This window comes from Halichoerus grypus, chromosome 6 (genome assembly GCF_964656455.1).
Source record: "Halichoerus grypus chromosome 6, mHalGry1.hap1.1, whole genome shotgun sequence".
In the NCBI taxonomy this organism is placed as follows: domain Eukaryota; kingdom Metazoa; phylum Chordata; class Mammalia; order Carnivora; family Phocidae; genus Halichoerus; species Halichoerus grypus.
In genome coordinates, this window is record NC_135717.1 from 29,649,966 (window position 1) to 29,668,760 (window position 18,795).

The window sequence follows — 18,795 nt, forward strand, 5'->3', positions numbered from 1 at the left end:
CTGGACTTCTCTTGAAAACCAGCGCCTTGTTCTCCCCCAGAAACAGTCCCAGACATGTATAAGCACAGATAGGTCTGAGCTCTGCTCGCTTCCAGCAGGTGAGGTAACAAATCCATTAAATCATTCTGCCGGCTTCATCCCAGGGAGGATCCAAGACCCTGAGCCTCAACTGATGTAGTTAATGATCTAGAAATAGACTGCAGAGGCATTTATTCAGTTAGCGAGCATTTGTTGAGCACCTTCTACGTGCTAGGCCATCATCTGTGTCATGGATGGGGGATGATGAGCCAGATGTGTTGCTTGCTTGCTCTCAAGGTGCTCATTCTCTTGTGGGGAATCAAGTCCTGGTTTTTGTAGCTGCTGGTTGTTTGGTTTGGGGCCATGCTGCTTCTTATCTCCGGGCCTCAGCTCTCACATCTACAGGACTCCCCCAGGTGATGGGTGGGGGAGTACTGTAGGATCACAGGTGTACAAGGGAAGCCAAAACAGAGCGGCACGACTGAAGCAGCAAAATCAGTGTTGAGGGGAGTAAAGGAGTCTTCTGGGAATGAGAGTCAATAGAATTTTATGTTGTTTATAAACTTGCCTATGGATTGAAAGAGGTTTGGTTTCTTAATTAAGGAGAAAAACCTTCTGCCATGCTCCCTGAGGTGGATTCTCTGGTCTTTATTTTTTAATTTAAAAAAAAAAAAGCATGGTCTCAGAACTTATGTAAGTTTCCCATCAAATTTCCCATTGGATTTGGAAACATAGTTTTATAAGTAAATGGAAAGAGAAGCTGTGATCCTTAGGCACCCGCATGAATTCCCTACACGTTGTTAATCCAACACATATATTTTGAGCATATCTCATGTGTATGTGCTTGGTACGATTTTAGGCACTGGGGATACAGCAGTGAATAAAATTGTTAAATGATTTTTTTTCATCTCTCATGGTATTTACATTTTAGAGGGAATGGGGGGGCAGTAGCAGATAATAAACAAGATAAATAAGTGAACGCTATAGCGAGCAGGATGATGGTAAGTCATGTGGAGAAAAAGCAGGGAAGGAGTAGGGATCCTGTGGTTTCTTCACTTGTTTTGGGGTTTAAAAAAGGTCCTCAGCTGGGAATGAGGACTGACTGCTTAATGATTATGGAGTCTCTTTTTGGGGTGATGAAAATGGTTTGCAGCTACATGGAATCGTGATGGCTATACAACATTGTGAATGCACTCAGTGAAACGAGCTGTACATAGAAAATAGGTAATTTTATGTTATGTGAAGTTTACCTGAATAAAGAAAAGGCCGCCAGGGAAGGACTTGAAGAAAGTGAGAGAATGAGTCCTTTTTTTTAATTTTTATTTTTTTGGACTCCATATGTAAGTGAGATCATACTTCTGTTGGAAATTTCTGGTGGCCCGCATCCGACAGGGTTACCCATGATGCAGGACCAGTGCTATATGACCCTACCGTCATGGCCAGGATTGAAATAACTTCTAAGTGAATCAGGAGGCAGACTGCCCCAGCAGAGACTCAGAGGGGTCTTCTGGGAGGAAGGTGAGTAATCTGATAGGTTGCACCATTACCTAAAGGAATGTATAAATTGTTGCATGCAGCTTGACCAAATTTATTTGTGTGTAGGTGTCTCTGTGTGTGTTTTCCTGCTACTGAGTAGGTGGGAAAGTCATGAGAAAGACCAGATCAGTAAAAAAATAATCTGCATTTTTTCTGTATATCTGAGGGGTAATGTGTGTGAGCCTGAGACCCCAAATCAGTTCTTTTTGTTCACTATTTTGGAGAGGCTGGAGAGCAATGACAGTCTTTAGCTCTTATAAGGTTTTCTAACAGGTATATGACCTCAAAAAATTAGAATCTCCAAGCTCCCAGCAAGTACAAGGAAAATTGTTTTGTTTGTCATAAATAGCAATAGGCATGTTGGGACTATGGCAATCAACTCTGGCTCCTTTGGTGGTAGTGGGGAGAAGAATGGGGGAGGTTACTTTGTTTTCATCCACCACTGAGAGAGATGTTTCCTTGGGTAGCATCTGCACTCACCAAACTTCTGGAATGTACCACCAACATGCTGTGCCGTTTGGACCAAGACCACTGCCAGGAAGTGAGACATATAAGAACTGTCTCGTAGGAGGGTGTTTTTGCTCAACTAAATTCCTGTTGAATATATTAATGTGTGGGACAATAACAAACCATCCTACACTCTAAATTTGAACTGTAAAAATATCTTTGCACAAAGACCCGTATGCAGGTATAATGATATGACACTATAATGGGAAAATACTACATATAACCTGTGTGCCTATCAGAAAGGTGGTGAAAAATTATGATTCATTCAAATAATGGAATAATAATACACATCATCATAATACAGTTGACTCTTGAACAACCCCTTGGGCTTAGGGACGCCTAAACCCTCGTGTAGTCAAAAATCTGCAAATAGGGCACCTGGGTTGCTCAATCGATTGAGTGGCCGACCCCTCATTTTGGCTCCGGTCTTAATCTCAGTGTCCTGGGATTGAGTCCTGCGTCAGGCTCCACCCTCTCTTCTTAAAGTCTGCTTGAGATTCTCCCTCTTCCTCTGCCCCTTCTCCGGCTCTCTCTCTCTCTCTCTCACTCAAAATAAATAAATTAGTTAAAAAAAATCCACAAACTTTGGACTCCCCCAAAACTTAACTACTCACAGCCTACTGTGGACCAGAAGCCTTACCAATAGCATAAACAGTCAACACATATTTTGCATGGTATGTATATTATGTACTGCATTGTTACAGTAAAGGAAAGAAAATGTTAATAGGAAAATCATAAGGAAGAGAAAATACATTTATAGGACTGTACTACATTTACTGAAAAAAAAAATCTCTATATTAGCGGACCCACTCAGTTCAAACCTGTGTTGTTCAAGGGTCAGCCGCACAGCTATAAAAAGGTTGAAACAGATCCATGCATACTGAAATAAAACGATCTTTAGAATATATTAGAAGACCTCTGTATAGAGTATGCTTCCATTAGTATAAAAACCAGTCTGCATGTCTGTCTCTGTATCTATGTCTCTTTGTACACCTACACGTCTACCTTTCTAAACCCACATTTATACCTGTTTTGTTTGCTTTAAAAAAAGCATATTTTTGGCAAGATTTATAGGAATCAAATACCCTTTGTTGCCTTTATGGAGAAGGACTGGGTGTGGGTAGGAAATCAGAAACAAAAGAATTACCTTTCATTTGAACTCTTTTCATTCCATTTGATTTAAAGAAAAACTATTTGTGGGCACCTGGGTGGCTCAGTCAGTTAAACGTCTGCCTTTGGCTCAGGTCATGATCTCAGGGTCCTGAGATCAAGCCCTGCATCAGGCTCCCTGCTCAGTGGAGAACCTGCTTCTCCCTCTCCCTCTCCCTTTCCCTCTACCCTCTCCTTGCTCATGCTGTCTCTCTCTCAAATAAGTAAATAAAATCTTTGAAAAACCTATTTGCATGTATTACTTAAATTCTTATTTTTTTTAAATTAGAAACTATTGGAGTGATGCACGTGTTTCCTGATTGGAAAAAAAAAAAAAACTCAGCCACACACAAACACACAGTGCCTGGAAGGATTACATGTAGTGGCTAGAACTCATATGTGGGGGACAGACTGTCTGGGTTTGAATCCCGGCTTTGACACTTAGAAGCTGTGTGGCCACGGCCAAGGCACTGAACTTCTAGGGTCCTCAATTTCTTCCTTTATAAAGTAAGAATAAAAATAGTAGCTACTTTATGGAGTTGCGGTAATGATTAAATGGGTTAGCACATGTGCGAAGGTCTTAGAACCATACCTTGCACGTGACAAGCACTCTGCGCGTGTTTAGACCATCAATACAGTTCAGTAAAGCAGTGCTATGTCACAGATGGAGACCGAAGTTCAAGGAGGTTGGGTAACTTGCCCCAGTGGTTCAGGGAAGGAGCGGTATAGCTGAGGAATTGGATTCTTTGGGCATCACTGCCCCCCACTTACCCTGCGTGATTATCTGCATCACGAATTCCCTCCCATTGTGGCAGGTTTTCTTTGCATTTCCAGTAGTCTGTGTGTGTTGGGCTGATATGTAGAAGGTGGGGCTGAGGGAAGCTGCTAGAAAAGCCAGAATGTGGGGTTGGCTGAGGGGGTTGTGTTGTGGGCAGGGGTGCTAGAAAGGAGACTGGGGACTTGGGAGCCTGGCCTGGCCTTCGATGAGAGAATGGGATTGCTTCTTCTTCTCCGGGGGGGGGGGGGCGGTGGGCACCACGAGGGAGGCAGGAAGCAGATGAGACAGAGAGCTGTGATGCATTTCATTACAGGGAGTGTTGGGAGGGGAGGGCCCCTTGCATACCCAGTTCCACAATCTCCTGGGCCTTGTGGATACAAGTCCAGGGATAATAGGTGAATCATTCACCCACCAGGCAACTAGAGCTTCCAAAATAAACTATTCTTCTTCCCACCACTTCTGACAAGTGCCTCTGTGTCTCCGTAGTAGGCCTCCTTGCAGCTTCCTCTTGATATTTTTGAAACCCTCTACCACGTGTGAACAAGCCCAGGCCAGCATAACGGATGATGAGAGACGAATAATCAGAGATCCCTATTGTCGCACCAACCACCAGCCACGTGAGCCAAAAGTCAACCCAAGCAGCCCCAGTTGAGCATCCACTGAACACGGACCCACGCAAGACCCCCCCTCGAGATCCACTATGCCACCAGCGGCCAGAACGTCCCAGCTGAGCCCAGTCCAACAAGCCGATCCATCATAGAACGGAATAAAGGTGACCGGAATAAATGATCGATGTTTTAAACCACTAAGTGATGGGCTCATTTGTTACAGAGACACAATGATACACTGACCGTGTAGGGATGGGTAGCAAAGTTCAACTGGCCAAAACAGCTGGGAGAATCCAAGCCTTAGTTTTGAAAATTTTGATATCTAGTCAAGATTTTTTGGATAAGGAGAACTTTGATGTTAGACTCCACTTGTCTCTTGCCATAGATTCTTCAAGTAGGGCAGACTTTAGACCCAAGGAAAACCTGAACCCGAGCCTCTTCCAACAACCCAGGGAAGGGGACGGTGTGGGTGGTTTGACCCAGTGCTTTTCAATCTGTGGTTAGCTGCTTACAAGAAATGACAGAGTTGGGGCAAGGAGCTGGACTTCCAGAACCTACTGCCCCTGTAACCACCCCAATATCCCACCAACTTTAATCAGAGCATATTTTATTTGTTTATATATACATTGATTTAAAAAAAATACATTTTTGTGTACTCACTGTGTTCCGGTCAAATATCTCTTAGGCTAACTGTGTGTGGGTTCACTGACAGGAAGAATCGTCCAGTTGAAAGAAGTTTGAAATCCTCTGCCGTGTCGTGTTTTCTGGGTCCTTTTCAGAAGGTGGAAGCATTTTCCTGGAAAGGTAAATTTGGCTGTAGTTAGGGGCCATCTGTGTGTCTGCCAGGAGGCTGGTCTGGCTGGAGGAAGGGCCGGGGCTGACTCCCTTGAGGTGTGGGGGTGGGTGGGGAAGACAGGACAGAGATTTTGAGGGGTCTGACTGGCTCACAAGGTTCCGCCAGGGCCCCCTCCGCAGGTGCACCCTTGTAGGTCCCAACGAGTCCTGAGCCCCAGTTCCTGGCCCGCCCCCAGCTGCTTCTTGGCACTGTTCCTACTCCTACCTCCCTCTGCACCCCCAGTGTGATCCGGCTGCCAGGGGCTGTGGCCAGGATGGAGCAGGCCTCCCTGACAATGGGGATTCTGACTGCTTCATTTTTCCTTCTGCTCCCCTCACCTTCGTGTCTTCTCCCCAGGGCCTGGCGTCAAGCAGCCTGGCCAGAGAAGGAGAGGCCTGCCCTCCTGCCCTCCCCGCTCTTTGCTTTCTCTTCTCTCATCCATTTAGTGATAGATGGTCTGTGTTCTCTCCTGTTGGGTCTTCCCTTCACACACAAGGGACAGACACTGGATAAAGATTCAGGAGTTGGGGCTCAGGACACTAGCTCTGGGCCTCCCTTTCCTCAACTGTTGAAGAGAGGGGGTTGGTTTTTATTTCTGGTTTTGGTTGGGTTTGCTTTTAGATTCTATGGATAAGTGACATCATGCCATATTTGCCTCTCTCTGCGTGATGCATTTCACTTGCATTTCACTCGCATTTCACTCGGCATAACGTCCCCAAGGTTCAGCCCTGTTGTCACAAATGTCAGGGTTCACTTCTTTTTAATGGCTGAAGAGTATCCCATTGTGAGTGTATACCACAGCTTCTGTATCCTTTCATCTGTTGACGGACACTTAGGTTGTTGGGTTTTTTTTTTTAAGATTTTATTTATTTATTTGAGAGAGAGAGAGAGAGCACAAATAGGCAGAGAGGCAGAAGGAGAGGGAGAAGCAGACCCCCTCTGAGTAAGGAGCCCGATGCGGGGCTCAATCTCAGGACGCCGGGATCAGGACCTGAGCCGAAGGCAGATGCTTAATGACTGAGCCACCCAGGCGCCCCCACTTAGGGTATTTTGATGTCATGGCTACTCTGAACAATGTTGCAGTGATCACAGGGAAAAATTTCTTCTTCTTCTTCTTCTTCTTTTTTTTTTGTATCTATGTGAGCCAGTGGTTGCTAACTACACTTCTTGTGGTCATCACTTCACAGTCTATGTAAGTCAAGTCACGGTGATGTCCACCTCGCACTTCCACAGGGCTACAGGTCAGCTGTATCTCAGTAAAACGAGAAAAAGAAGAGGGAGCTGGCCCCAGGGCTCCCCAGACTAGTCATTTGGAGCTGCCTGCACTATTTGGTCACATCAGGATGAAGCCTGCCCAAGGTTCTCGCCAGAGGCCTGCTCTCTTTATGTGAAAAAGGAGATTAGCAGGTGTTCAGCAGGGGTTATACACAGAGCAACACCAACCTGAGACGTCATTTTTACATAATCAGAAGGACTGCGGAGAATTGAATGGGAGATGAGTTTCCTATTTTGTGAATCTGTGTTTTAATGCCTCTTTTGCATCCGCATAAAATGACTAGCATCTTAGGGACCTAAAGGAAAACACTGGGAAAGAGACCCTATGGGACCTATGGTCTAAACTTATCTAATTATTTAATATCTGCACCCCATACTTCTTCAGAGTCATTTAAATCCCCTTTGTTCTGTGTGGCACTGTGTCTGTCCCTGGCTAATGCTACCAGAAGCACTAAACGAATTCAGAAGTTGATTGTGGGAGGTCATCTGTAGTTTCCCGCATGAGCTTTCTGTCTCCCCTCCTGTTTATCTTTGTTCCTCTGGCTTCTAGTGATGCTAAGTACACATGCATGGGAATACAAGCACGTTGACATTATATGAAAGGGATTTCTTGCACTTAATTGTTCTCAGACCCTGCAGTGAATATGCAGAAGATGTAGTTCAACAGCATCAGGTGCTTTGAGCCCCACACTGCTCTAGAGGCTGGGGAAGCAGCCGTGAGAGGGACAAAGCTTCCTGCCCTCCCAGAGAACAATGGGGCGGCAGACAACAGAGAAATGAATCAGTGGTGAGGGCGGATGGCACTATAATGGCCTCCAAAGATGTCCACGTCCCCGTCACCAGAACCTGCGATGAGGTTGTGTCATGTGGCAGGTGGCAATTAAGGGGGCTAATCAACTGACCTTAAAACAGAGAGATGGATAATCCTGGATCATGCAAGTGAACCTGATATAACCATAAGGACCCTTAAGTGTGGAAGAGGGAGGCAGAAATTCGGTAAGAGAGATAGCATAATGAAAAACACCTGACCGGCCATTCCTGGCTTTGAAGATGGATGAGTGACATGAGCCAAGGAAGGCCGGAAGCCTCTCAAAGCTGGCAAAGGCAAGAAAATGGATTTTCCTCCAGAGCCCCCGGAACAGAAGAGAACCTTGCTGACACCTTGTTTTTAGCCCACTGAGACACATTCCGGACTTCTGACCTCCCAGCCCGGAAGATCATAAATTTGTGTCATCGAGGCCACTAAATTTGTGACAGGTGCCTACAGCATCCCAGGAAACTCACACAGATCTCTCGGTTCCCCCTCTCCACTTGAACGATCGCTTTCTTTTTCCACTTGTGAGAGCAGAGCATCCACCTGCCATCTTCAGGAGTCCTGGTCATTCCCGGGGGGAGGCTGGCCCATGTGTCACTGAAGGAAACAGGAAGCAAACCTTCCCGTGTTTTCCAAAAAACCCAAAAAAGACCCCCACATCAAACACGAATCCGATCTTAAGTGGCACTTGGAATCTCATTTTCTATCCCAGTGCTGTAGGCTCCCCCACTTAAGAGCCTTGCCATATGGCAGTGTTTTTCTGGGCTCCTGTGAGGCAGACAGCTATTTGACAAAAGCCGCTTCACCGAGGGGGCTGGGGGCTGGGGTGTGCTCAGGAGTCTGCTTTCAAAGGCCTTGAACCCTAGCACCTCTGGTTTCTTCAGGTGCCTGCAGGCTACGGAGGGGTTACATGCTGAGTGACCCACAGGAGCAGGGATGGCAGGGTACCAGCCGCAAAGCAAGAGGGTGGAATTCTTTGTTACCATGACTTAGATGTCCCTCTTGCTTTTTGTTTATTCATAGAGATTTTAATACATTTGTATTGTGATGTATAATGCATATGCAGCAAAGTGAATATAAACATACATGTTCAGCTTCGTGAAATACCACCCAGCAAACACCAGGGGAACCATTACCCAGGTGAGTGAAATAGAACACTTCTGGTACCCAGAAGCCCCCTTGTGCCCCTTTCCTAGAACTACTCCCTCCCTCCTTCCCAAACGCACCCACTGTCTCGCCCTCTCCCTCTCCCATCTTCTTCTTTTTCAAATTTCAAAAACAACGTTGTGAAAATTCGAACAATGTCAAAGTTAAAGGTGAAGGATCACGTGGAGCCATTTCTTGTTAGTCATTCCTCTTTCGATGAAAATTATTATGAAATAGTTCAAAGATAGTGCTGTCTATAATAATATAGGGACAGCTGGTGCCCACCACACGGCTAAGGAATGAAACATGATCAATGTGATTGAAGCCCCATGTGTTGCTTTTCCTGATCCATCTCTCCCCCCCAAGCTTGGTGTTTATTAACTCCATGCATTTTGTTATATTTTTGCTACCTAGTGATACATTGTTTGGTTTTCCATATTTTCACACCTTAGCATACTGGGCATATTGTTTTTTTTGCTCCACACTTCTTGTGAGATTCACCAGGTCGATATGTGGAGCTCTGCTCATTCATTTTTTTTTTTTTTTGAAGTTTTTTTTTTATGATTTTATTTATTTATTTGACAGAGAGATAGAGAGAGAGCACAAGTAGGCAGAATGGCAGGCAGAGGGAGAGGGAGAAGCAGGCTCTCCGCTGTCTGCTCATTCATTTTTAAATGACTTCAGCCTCTTTGGATTTTTGAAAAGAAGGAGAAAGTCTCTTTCGTCTCTGTCCTGTCCCCAGTCACTGTCATCAGAGGTAAAGGCAGGTAGGGGTTTGGCACATATAAGTCCCCAGCTTTCTCTATGCATGTGCATACCTGCAACATTGGATCCTCAGAGCAGATAGGAGCCCAGGCTCTGGATCTGAACACCAGCTCCATCACTTAGCAGCTCTGTGACACTGGGCAAGTTTCTTCCTCTCTCCAGGTTTTGTTTCACTCAACTCTAAAATGAAGTGATAAAAATAGCTATGTTAAAGTGTTGGTGAGCAGATTCAATGAGATGATAGATGGTAAAGTGCTTACCTTACTAAGTACCTGTATCAGGTGCTCAGTAAATGTTTGCTATGCTGTTAGGTTATTCTATAACGTGCTTTTCCCATTTAACAATTTATCATGCCATCTTTCCATGTCTGTGAGTATAGGACTGTCCTATAATGGGTAAACACACACTCATGTATGTGTGCATGAACACACACACCCACACACCCACAATACCTATAAGAAAGGTCTTGTTTGGAAACTCCCCATTCGTGATCAATTTCAACCTATTTCACTTGTCACTTCGTAGCACCTCCTGCTTTTCCATTCTGTAACCAAAGGGCTAGGCAGGTTGGAATATATTCATCATACCCTTCAGGAGTTCTTAGCCATGTATGACAACCCCAGTCCCTGTGGTCCTCTAGACAGAATGTAAAGGATTACTCAACTTGGATCGAACATTTTTTTTTTTCACTGACATCTGATTTTCAGCAGTTCTTTGATTACAAATGTAGGCAACAAACCACAGGAGAAATCACAATTCCTGTGACTTTGTCACCGTTGGAAATCATAGCTATTTCCATATCTCATTTTAATTGTTACAGAATCTACAAATATCCTTTAGGCTCATCACTTCTTTTGAAATTACACTAGTTGTTAGACCCACCGCTAGGTTTTTTTGTTTTTCTTAATGTGCTAATAAAGAGTAATGTGTTCTGCATACATATTGCTCTATCACCAGTTTGTTTTAATATTTCCATAATACATTTCAATATGATTACTCTCCTTTGTATCTCCAATGTATCCTCTTTTCTTCATTTAAAAATTATTACCCTGAGAAAGAGTCTAGAGTCTTCACTAAATTGTCAAAGGGACCCTTGCTGCTAGAGAGATTATGAACCCCCTTCCTCATCAAGGGGAGTCTAGAACCAAGAGGAGAAGTCTTGCTTTTGTCACTTACTTCTTATGTCACCCTAGGCAATTCCTTTCACTTTTCAGGACCTCCACTCCCTCATCTGTAAAATGGGGGCATCAAACTTCCTAAATGTTCTGTGTCTAAAACCCTCTCCAGCTTAGTTAGACGTGCTATGCTTTCTAACTGACCACATTTTGTAAGTGTAGTCAATATTTGCCATACTTTTTGGCTGCTCAGAATCTGAGGTCTTTATGTTTGGAGGAATCTTCCAAACGATGAGAGATAGTCTGCTTCCAAGCATAGAAGCTGGAAAATGGTGGGCACCTACTTTCCTAGTCTCGCTGGCAGTGACCCATCAAATGACCCTGCCAGTCAAATATACCTGGCATAGACTTTGAATCAGAAACTGGTGAAGAGATGCTCCACCTAAGTAATGAGCAGAGAAATGCTAAGCCCAACCATCTGTGTCTAGGACAGTGATCGGCACAACATCGTTGTTCAGTATGTATTTGTTGAATAAATAAGACTTATAAGAAGCGAGGGAGAGCATATGTAGTGTGCACAAGTAGTGAAAGAGGTTCTAGGCAGCAGGAAGGGCAAGGCAAAATGCCACAAGGATGAAACAGGCTTAGCTTGTGTGAGAACGTTCGGGAATGCTCTATGGCTGGAGGAAAAAGAGCAAGGCACAGAGACAGAGGTGAGCATGGACAGGCCCTGGGGGATGTGAACAGAACCTGTCAGCCATTGTAAAGACTTAGATTTTTACAGGGGGTGAAATAAAAAGCTAGCCGGGGGTTTTAGACAGAGGAGGGATGTCATCCCACTTGCTTTGGCCACTGTGCTGCAAATGGACAGAAGGGGACAGTGGACTCAAGGCCGGTTAGCCATGGAGATGGTGACAAATGGTCAGATTTTATTTTATTTTTTTAATTTTTTTATTGTTATGTTAATCAGCATACATTACATCATTAGTTTTTGATGTAGTGTTCCATGATTCATTGTGCATAACACCCAGTGCTCCATGCAGAACGTGCCTCTTTAATACCCATCACCAGACTAACCCATCCTCCCACCCCCCTCCCCTCTAGAACCCTCAGTTTGTTTTTCAGAGTCCATCATCTCTCATGGTTCGTCTCCCCCTCCGATTCCCCCCCCTTCATTCTTCCCCTCCTGCTATCTTCTTTTTTTTTTTTTCTTAACATATATTGCATTATTTGTTTCAGAGGTACAGATCTGTGATTCAACAGTCTTGCACAATTCACAGCGTTCACCATAGCACAACCCTCCCCAGTGTCTATCACCCAGCCACCCCATCCCTCCCACCCCACCCCCCACTCCAACAACCCTCAGTTTGTTTCCTGAGATTAAGAATTCCTTATATCAGTGAGGTCATATGATACGTGTCTTTCTCTGATTGACTTATTTCGCTCAGCATAACACCCTCCAGTTCCATCCACGTCGTTGCAAATGGCAAGATCTCATTCCTTTCGATGGCTGCATAATATTCCATTGTATATGTATACCACATCTTCTTTATCCATTCATCTGTCGGTGGACATCTTGGCTCTTTCCACAGTTTGGCTATTGTGGACATTGCTGCTATAAACATTGGGGTGCACATACCCCTTCGGATCCCTACATTTGTATCTTTGGGGTAAATACCCAGTAGTGCAATTGCTGGATCATATGGTAGCTCTTTTCAACTTTTTGAGGAACCTCCATACTGTTTTCCAGAGTGGTTGCACCAGCTTGCATTCCCACCAACAGTGTAGGAGGGTTCCCCTTTCTCTGCATCCCCGCCAACATCTGTTGTTTCCTGACTTGTTAATTTTAGCCATTCTGACTGGTGTGAGGTGGTATCTCATTGAGGTTTTGATTTGGATTTCCCTGATGCCGAGCGATGTTGAGCACTTTTTCATGTGTCTGTTGGCCATTTGGATGTCTTCTTTGGAAAAATGTCTGTTCATGTCTTCTGCCCATTTCTTGATTGGATCATTTGTTCTTTGGGTGTTGAGTTTAAGAAGTTCTTTATAGATTTTGGATACTAGCCCTTTATCTGATATGTCATTTGCAAATATTTTCTCCCATTCTGTCAGTTGCCTTTTGGTTTTGTTGACTGTTTCTTTTGCTCTGCAAAAGCTTTTTATCTTGATGAAGTCCCAATAGTTCATTTTTGCCCTTGCTTCCCTTGCTTTTGGCGATGTTTCTAGGAAGAAGTTGCTGCGGCTGAGGTCGAAGAGGTTGCTGCCTGTGTTCTCCTTTAGGATTTTGATGGATTCCTGTCTCACATTGAGGTCTTTCAACCATTTGGAGTCTATTTTTGTGTGTGGTGTAAGGAAATGGTCCAGTTTCATTCTTCTGCATGTGGCTGTCCAATTTTCCCAACACCATTTGTTGAAGAGACTGTCTTTTTTCCATTGGACATTCTTTCCTGCTTTGTTGAAGATTAGTTGACCATAGAGTTGAGGGTCCATTTCTGGGCTCTCTATTCTGTTCCATTGATCTATGTGTCTGTTTTTGTGCCAGTACCATACTGTCTTGATGATGACAGCTTTGTAATAGAGCTGGAAGTCCGGAATTGTGATGCTGTCAGCTTTTCTTTTCTTTTTCAACATTCCTCTGGCTACTTGGGGTCTTTTCTGGTTCCATACAAATTTTAGGATTATTTGTTCCATTTCTTTGAAAAAAGTGGCTGGTATTTTGATGGGGATTGCATTGCATGTGTAGACTGCTCTAGGTAGCATTGACATCTTCACAATATTTGTTCTTCCAAACCATGAGCATGGAACGTTTTTCCATTTCTTTGTGTCTTCCTCAATTTCTCTCATGAGTATTTTATAGTTTTCTGAGTACAGATCCTTTGCCTCTTTGGTTAGATTTATTCCTAGGTATCTTATGGTTTTGGGTGCAATTGTCAATGGGATCGACTCCTTAATTTCTCTTTCTTCTGTCTTGTTGTTGGTGTATAGGAATGCCACTGATTTCTGTGCATTGATTTTCTATCCTGCCACTTTACTGAATTCCTCTATGAGTTCTAGCAGTTTTGGGGTGGAGTCTTTTGGGTTTTCCACATAAAGTATCATATCATCTGCAAAGAGTGAGAGTTTGACTTCTTCTTTGCCGATTCGGATGCCTTTTATTTCTTTTTGCTGTCTGATTGCTGTGGCTAGGACTTCTAGTACTATGTTGAATAGCAGTGGTGATAGTGGACATCCCTGCCGTGTTCCTGACCTTAGGGGGAAAGCTCTCAGTTTTTCCCCATTGAGAATGATATTCACTGTGGGTTTTTCATAGATGGCTTTTATGATATTGAGGTATGGACCCTCTATGCCTATACTCTGAAGAGTTTTGATCAAGAAAGGATGCTGTACTTTGTCAAATGCTTTTTCTGCATCTATTGAGAGGATCATATGATTCTTGTTCTTTCTTTTCTTAATGTATTGTATCACGTTGATTGATTTGCGGATGTTGAACCAACCTTGCAGCCCAGGGATAAATCCCACTTGGTCTTGGTAAATAATCCTTTTAATGTACTGTTGGATCCTATTGGCTAGTATTTTGGTGAGAATTTTTGCATCCATGTTCATCAAGGATATTGGTCTGTAATTCTCCTTTTCGATGGGGTCTTTGTCTGGTTTTGGGATCAAGGTAATGGTGGCCTCATAAAACAAGTTTGGAAGTTTTCCTTCCATTTCTATTTTTTTGGAACAGTTTCAGAAGAATAGGTATTAATTCTTCTTTAAATGTTTGGTAGAATTCCCCTGGGAAGCCATCTGGCCCTGGGCTTTTGTTCGTTGGGAGATTTTTGATGACTGCTTCAATTTCCTTAGTGGTTATAGGTCTGTTCAGGTTTTCTATTTCTTCCTGGTTCAGTTTTGGTAGTTGATACATCTCTAGGAATGCATCCATTTCTTCCAGGTTATCTAATTTGCTGGCATAGAGTTGCTCATAATATGTTCTTATAATTGTTTGTATTTCTTTGGTGTTGGTTGTGATCTCTCCTCTTTCATTCATGATTTTGTTGATTTGGGTCATTTCTCTTTTCTTTTTGATAAGTCTGGCCAGGGGTTTATCAATCGTGTTAATTCTTTCAAAGAACCAGCTCCTAGTTTCATTGATCTGTTCTACTGTTCTTTTGGTTTCTATTTCATTGATTTCTGCTCTGATCTTTATTATTTTTCTTCTCCTGCTGGGTTTAGGCTTTATTTGCTGTTCTTTCTCCAGCTCCTTTAGGTGTAGGGTTAGGTTGTGTACTTGAGACCTTTCTTGTTTCTTGAGAAAGGCTTGTATTGCTATATACTTGCCTCTTAGGACTGCTTTTGCTGCATCCCAAAGATTTTGAACAGTTGTGTTTTCATTTTCATTGGTTTCCATGAATTTTTTTAATTCTTCTTTAATTTCCTGGTTGACCCATTCATTCTTCAGTAGGATGCTCTTTAGCCTCCATGTATTTGAGTTCTTTCCAACTTTCCTCTTGTGATTGAGTTCTAGTTTCAAAGCATTGTGGTCTAAAAATAGGCAGGGAATGATCCCAATATTTTGGTACCAGTTGAGACCTGATTTATGACCTAGGATGTGATCGATTTTGGAGAATGTTCCATGGGCACTAGAGAAGAATGTGTATTCCATTGCTTTGGGATGGAATGTTCTGAATATGTCTGTGAAGTCCATTTGGTCCAGTGTGTCATTTAAAGTCTTTATTTCCTTGTTGATCTTTTGCTTAGATGATCTGTCCGTTTCAGTGAAGGGGGTGTTAAAGTCCCCCACTATTATTGTATTGTTGTCAATGTGTTTCTTTGCTTTTGTTATTAATTGCCTTATATAATTGGCTGCTCCCATGTTAGGGGCATAGATAGTTACAATTGTTAGATCTTCTTGTTGGATAGACCCTTTAAGTATGATATAGTGTCCTTCCTCATCTCTTATTACAGTCTTTGGTTTAAAATCTAATTTGTCTGATTTAAGGATTGCTACACCAGCTTTCTTTTGGTGTCCATTAGCATGGTAAATGGTTTTCCACCCCCTCACTTTCAATCTGGGGGTGTCTTTGGGTCTAAAATGAGTCTCTTCCAGACAGCATATTGATGGGTCTTGTTTTTTTTATCCAATCTGATAGCCTGTGTCTTTTGATTGGGGCATTTAGCCCATTTACATTCAGGGTAACTATTGAAAGATATGAATTTAGTGCCATTGTATTGCCTGTAAGGTGACTGTTACTGTATATTGTCTGTGTTCCTTTCTGGTCTATGTTGCTTTTAGGCTCTCTCTTTGCTTAGAGGACCCCTTTCAATATTTCTTGTAGGGCTGGTTTCGTGTTTGCAAATTCCTTTAGTTTTTGTTTGTCCTGGAAGCTTTTTATCTGTCCTATTTTCAGTGACAGCCTAGCTGGATATAGTATTCTTGGCTGCATATTTTTCTCATTTAGTGCTCTGAATATATCCTGCCAGTCCTTTCTGGCCTGCCAGGTCTCTGTGGATAGGTCTGTTGCCATTCTAATGTTTCTACCATTGTAGGTTACATATCTCTTCTCCCAAGCTGCTTTCAGGGTTTTCTCTTTGTCTCTGAGACTTGTAAGTTTTACTATTAGATGTTGGGGTGTTGACCTATTTTTATTGATTTTGAGAGGGGTTCTCTGTGCCTCCTGGATTTTGATGCCTGTTTCCTTCCCCAAATTAGGGAAGTTCTCTGCTATAATTTGCTCCATTATACCTTCTGCCCCCCTCTCTCTTTCTTCTTCTTCTGGGATCCCAATTATTCTAATGTTGTTTCGTCTTATGGTATCGCTTAGCTCTCGAATTCTGCCCTCATGATCCAGTAGTTGTTTATCTCTCTTTTTCTCAGCTTCTTTATTTTCCATCATTTGGTCTTGTATATCACTGATTCTCTCTTCTGCCTCATTTATCCTAGCAGTTAGCACCCCCATTTTTGATTGCATCTCATTAATAGCCTTTTTGATTTCGACTTGGTTAGATTTTAGTTCTTTTATTTCTCCAGAAAGCATTTCTCTAATAACTTCCATGCTTTTTTCAAGCCCAGCTAGTATCTTTAAAGTGATGATTCTGAACTCTAGATCCGACATTGTACTAATGTCCGTATTGAGTAGGTCCCTTGCAGTCGGTACTACCTCTTGTTCTTTTTGTTGAGGTGATTTTTTCCATCTTGTCATTTTGTCCAGAGGAGAACAGATTAATGAGAGAACAAAATGCTAACAGGGTAACAACGTCCCCAGAAAATATACTCTAAACAAATCAGAAAAGACCTGAAGCTGGGGGAAAAAGAAAGGGAAAGAAAGAAAAAGGAAAAAGCAAAAAAAAAAAAAAAGAAAAAGAAAAAGATTAAAAAAAAAACAAAAACAGAACAAAACAAACAAAAAACAGAATATGATCAAATATGATCAGGCTGGTGCATAGATCAGTGCCACATACTAGATTTTGGGTGTATTTTCGTCTGTTAGAAGATAGTGTCTCCCAAAATTTTAAAGAAAGAAAAACTTATATATGTACAAAAATAAGGGTTATGATGAAGGGATTGAATATGACTGTAAAGATGAAAATTATAAAAAATTTTATAAAAGGAATTGATAAGAAGTTGTTTGAAAAAAGAAAGAAGAGGATTTAAAAAAAAGAAAGAAAAAAAAGGGAGAGAATGTGATCAGGCAGGAGAGTAGAACAAAACCATACACTAGAGATTTAGGGTATATTTTGATCTGTTAGAAGAAACTATCTCAAAATTTTAAAGAGAGAACAACTTATATATATATGCCAAAAATAAGGGTAACTACTATGAAGGGATAGAATATGACTCTAAAAATGAAAAATAAAAATGTTTTTTAAAAAAGGGATTGATAAGATGTTGGTTGAAAAAGGGAAAAAGAAAAATTCAAAAAAAAAAAGTTAAAAAAAAATTAACTTTGAAAGACTACAGAATCATGGTAAAAAAGCCATGGATTCTATGTGCAGTATTTCCCTAGTGCTGGAGTTCTGCCGTTCTCATTGATCGGTATACTTGGTTTTGGCTGGCTGTTCTCGCTGATCTTCTGGGGGAGGGGCCTGTTGCCGTGGTTCCCAAATGTCTTTGCCGGAGGCGGAATTGCCCCGCCCTTGCCGGTCCGGCTAAGTAAGCTGCTCGGGTTTGCTCTCGGGAGCTTTTGTTCCCTGCAAGCTTTCTGTACAGCTTTGGAGGCGGAGAGTGAAAATGGCGGCCTCCCAATCTCCGCCTCGGAGGAGCCGAGAACTCGGGACCCCCGCTCCTCAGTGAGCCCCCAGAGAAAAGCCGTCAGTCACTCCCGTCTCCCTGGTCTCCGGCCTCACTCCGTGCTCACCCGGCCTGTGACCGAACATTTCTATCTCTGGCACCTGACCCCGTGCGGAGTCTCCAAACCCAGCAGATCCCTGCGGTGCGCTTCCGCGCCACTCCTCCCAGGGGAGGAAGGGGAGTCTCCCTGGATCTGCCGCTTGTCGGGTCCCTGCTGGAGGAGCAGTGGCCCGACTGTGCCGCGGATCACGGTTTATGACAACCCCGAGCTGAGAGCCGGCGCCTCGGCTCCATCTCTGCAGCCGGCTTCCCCGCTCCGATACCTGGGAGCTCTGCCGCACTCAGGCATCCCCGGTCTTTCTGTGACCCCGAGGGTCCTGAGACCACACTGTCCCACGAGGGTTCCACCCCCTGCTTAGCCACTGGAGCGACGTCCCTCAGCGGAGCAGACTTCTAAAAGTTCCGATTTTGTGCTCCGCGGCTCTATCACTTGCCAGAAGCGGCCGACGGAGGCCCCTCCCCCTCGTCTATCCTCCCGAATATCGCCTCAGATTCACTTCTCCGCACGTCCTACCTTCCAGAAAGTGGTCGCTTTTCTGTTCAGAGAGTTGTTGCTATTCTTTTCTTCAATCTCCTGTTGAGTTCGTAGGTGTTCAGAATGGTTTGATCCCCATCCAGCTGAATTCCTGAGACCAGACGAAATCCAGGTCTCCTACCCCTCCGCCATCTTGCTCCGCCCCCCTCAAATGGTCAGATTTTAGATGTGTTTTTGCAGGTAGAACCAGGGTTGGCTTCATGGGCATGTGACCTGCAATGTCACACTATCTCCCTTGCTCCGAAGGACCCCAGACTTGGTTTCATGCCCTGTCTCCATCTTGAAATTCTTAATACCCTTTGGACAGGGGCCCTGCATTTTCATTTTGCCTTGGGCCCCGCAGATGATGTACCCGGTCCTGGAGATCACTGACAGGATTAGTCA

General features: G+C 43.4%; 1 long non-coding RNA gene across 1 annotated transcript in view; it reads left to right on the forward strand.

Moving 5' to 3' along the window:
- The window catches only part of LOC144382077 (uncharacterized), a 405,648-nt gene that overhangs the window by 19,253 nt on the left and 367,600 nt on the right, over nt 1–18,795 (forward strand). Inside the window, exons 2-3 of the long non-coding RNA XR_013448474.1 lie at nt 4,475–4,760; nt 5,309–5,400. This is a non-coding gene — a long non-coding RNA (uncharacterized LOC144382077). The remainder of the gene's footprint in view (nt 1–4,474; nt 4,761–5,308; nt 5,401–18,795) is intronic.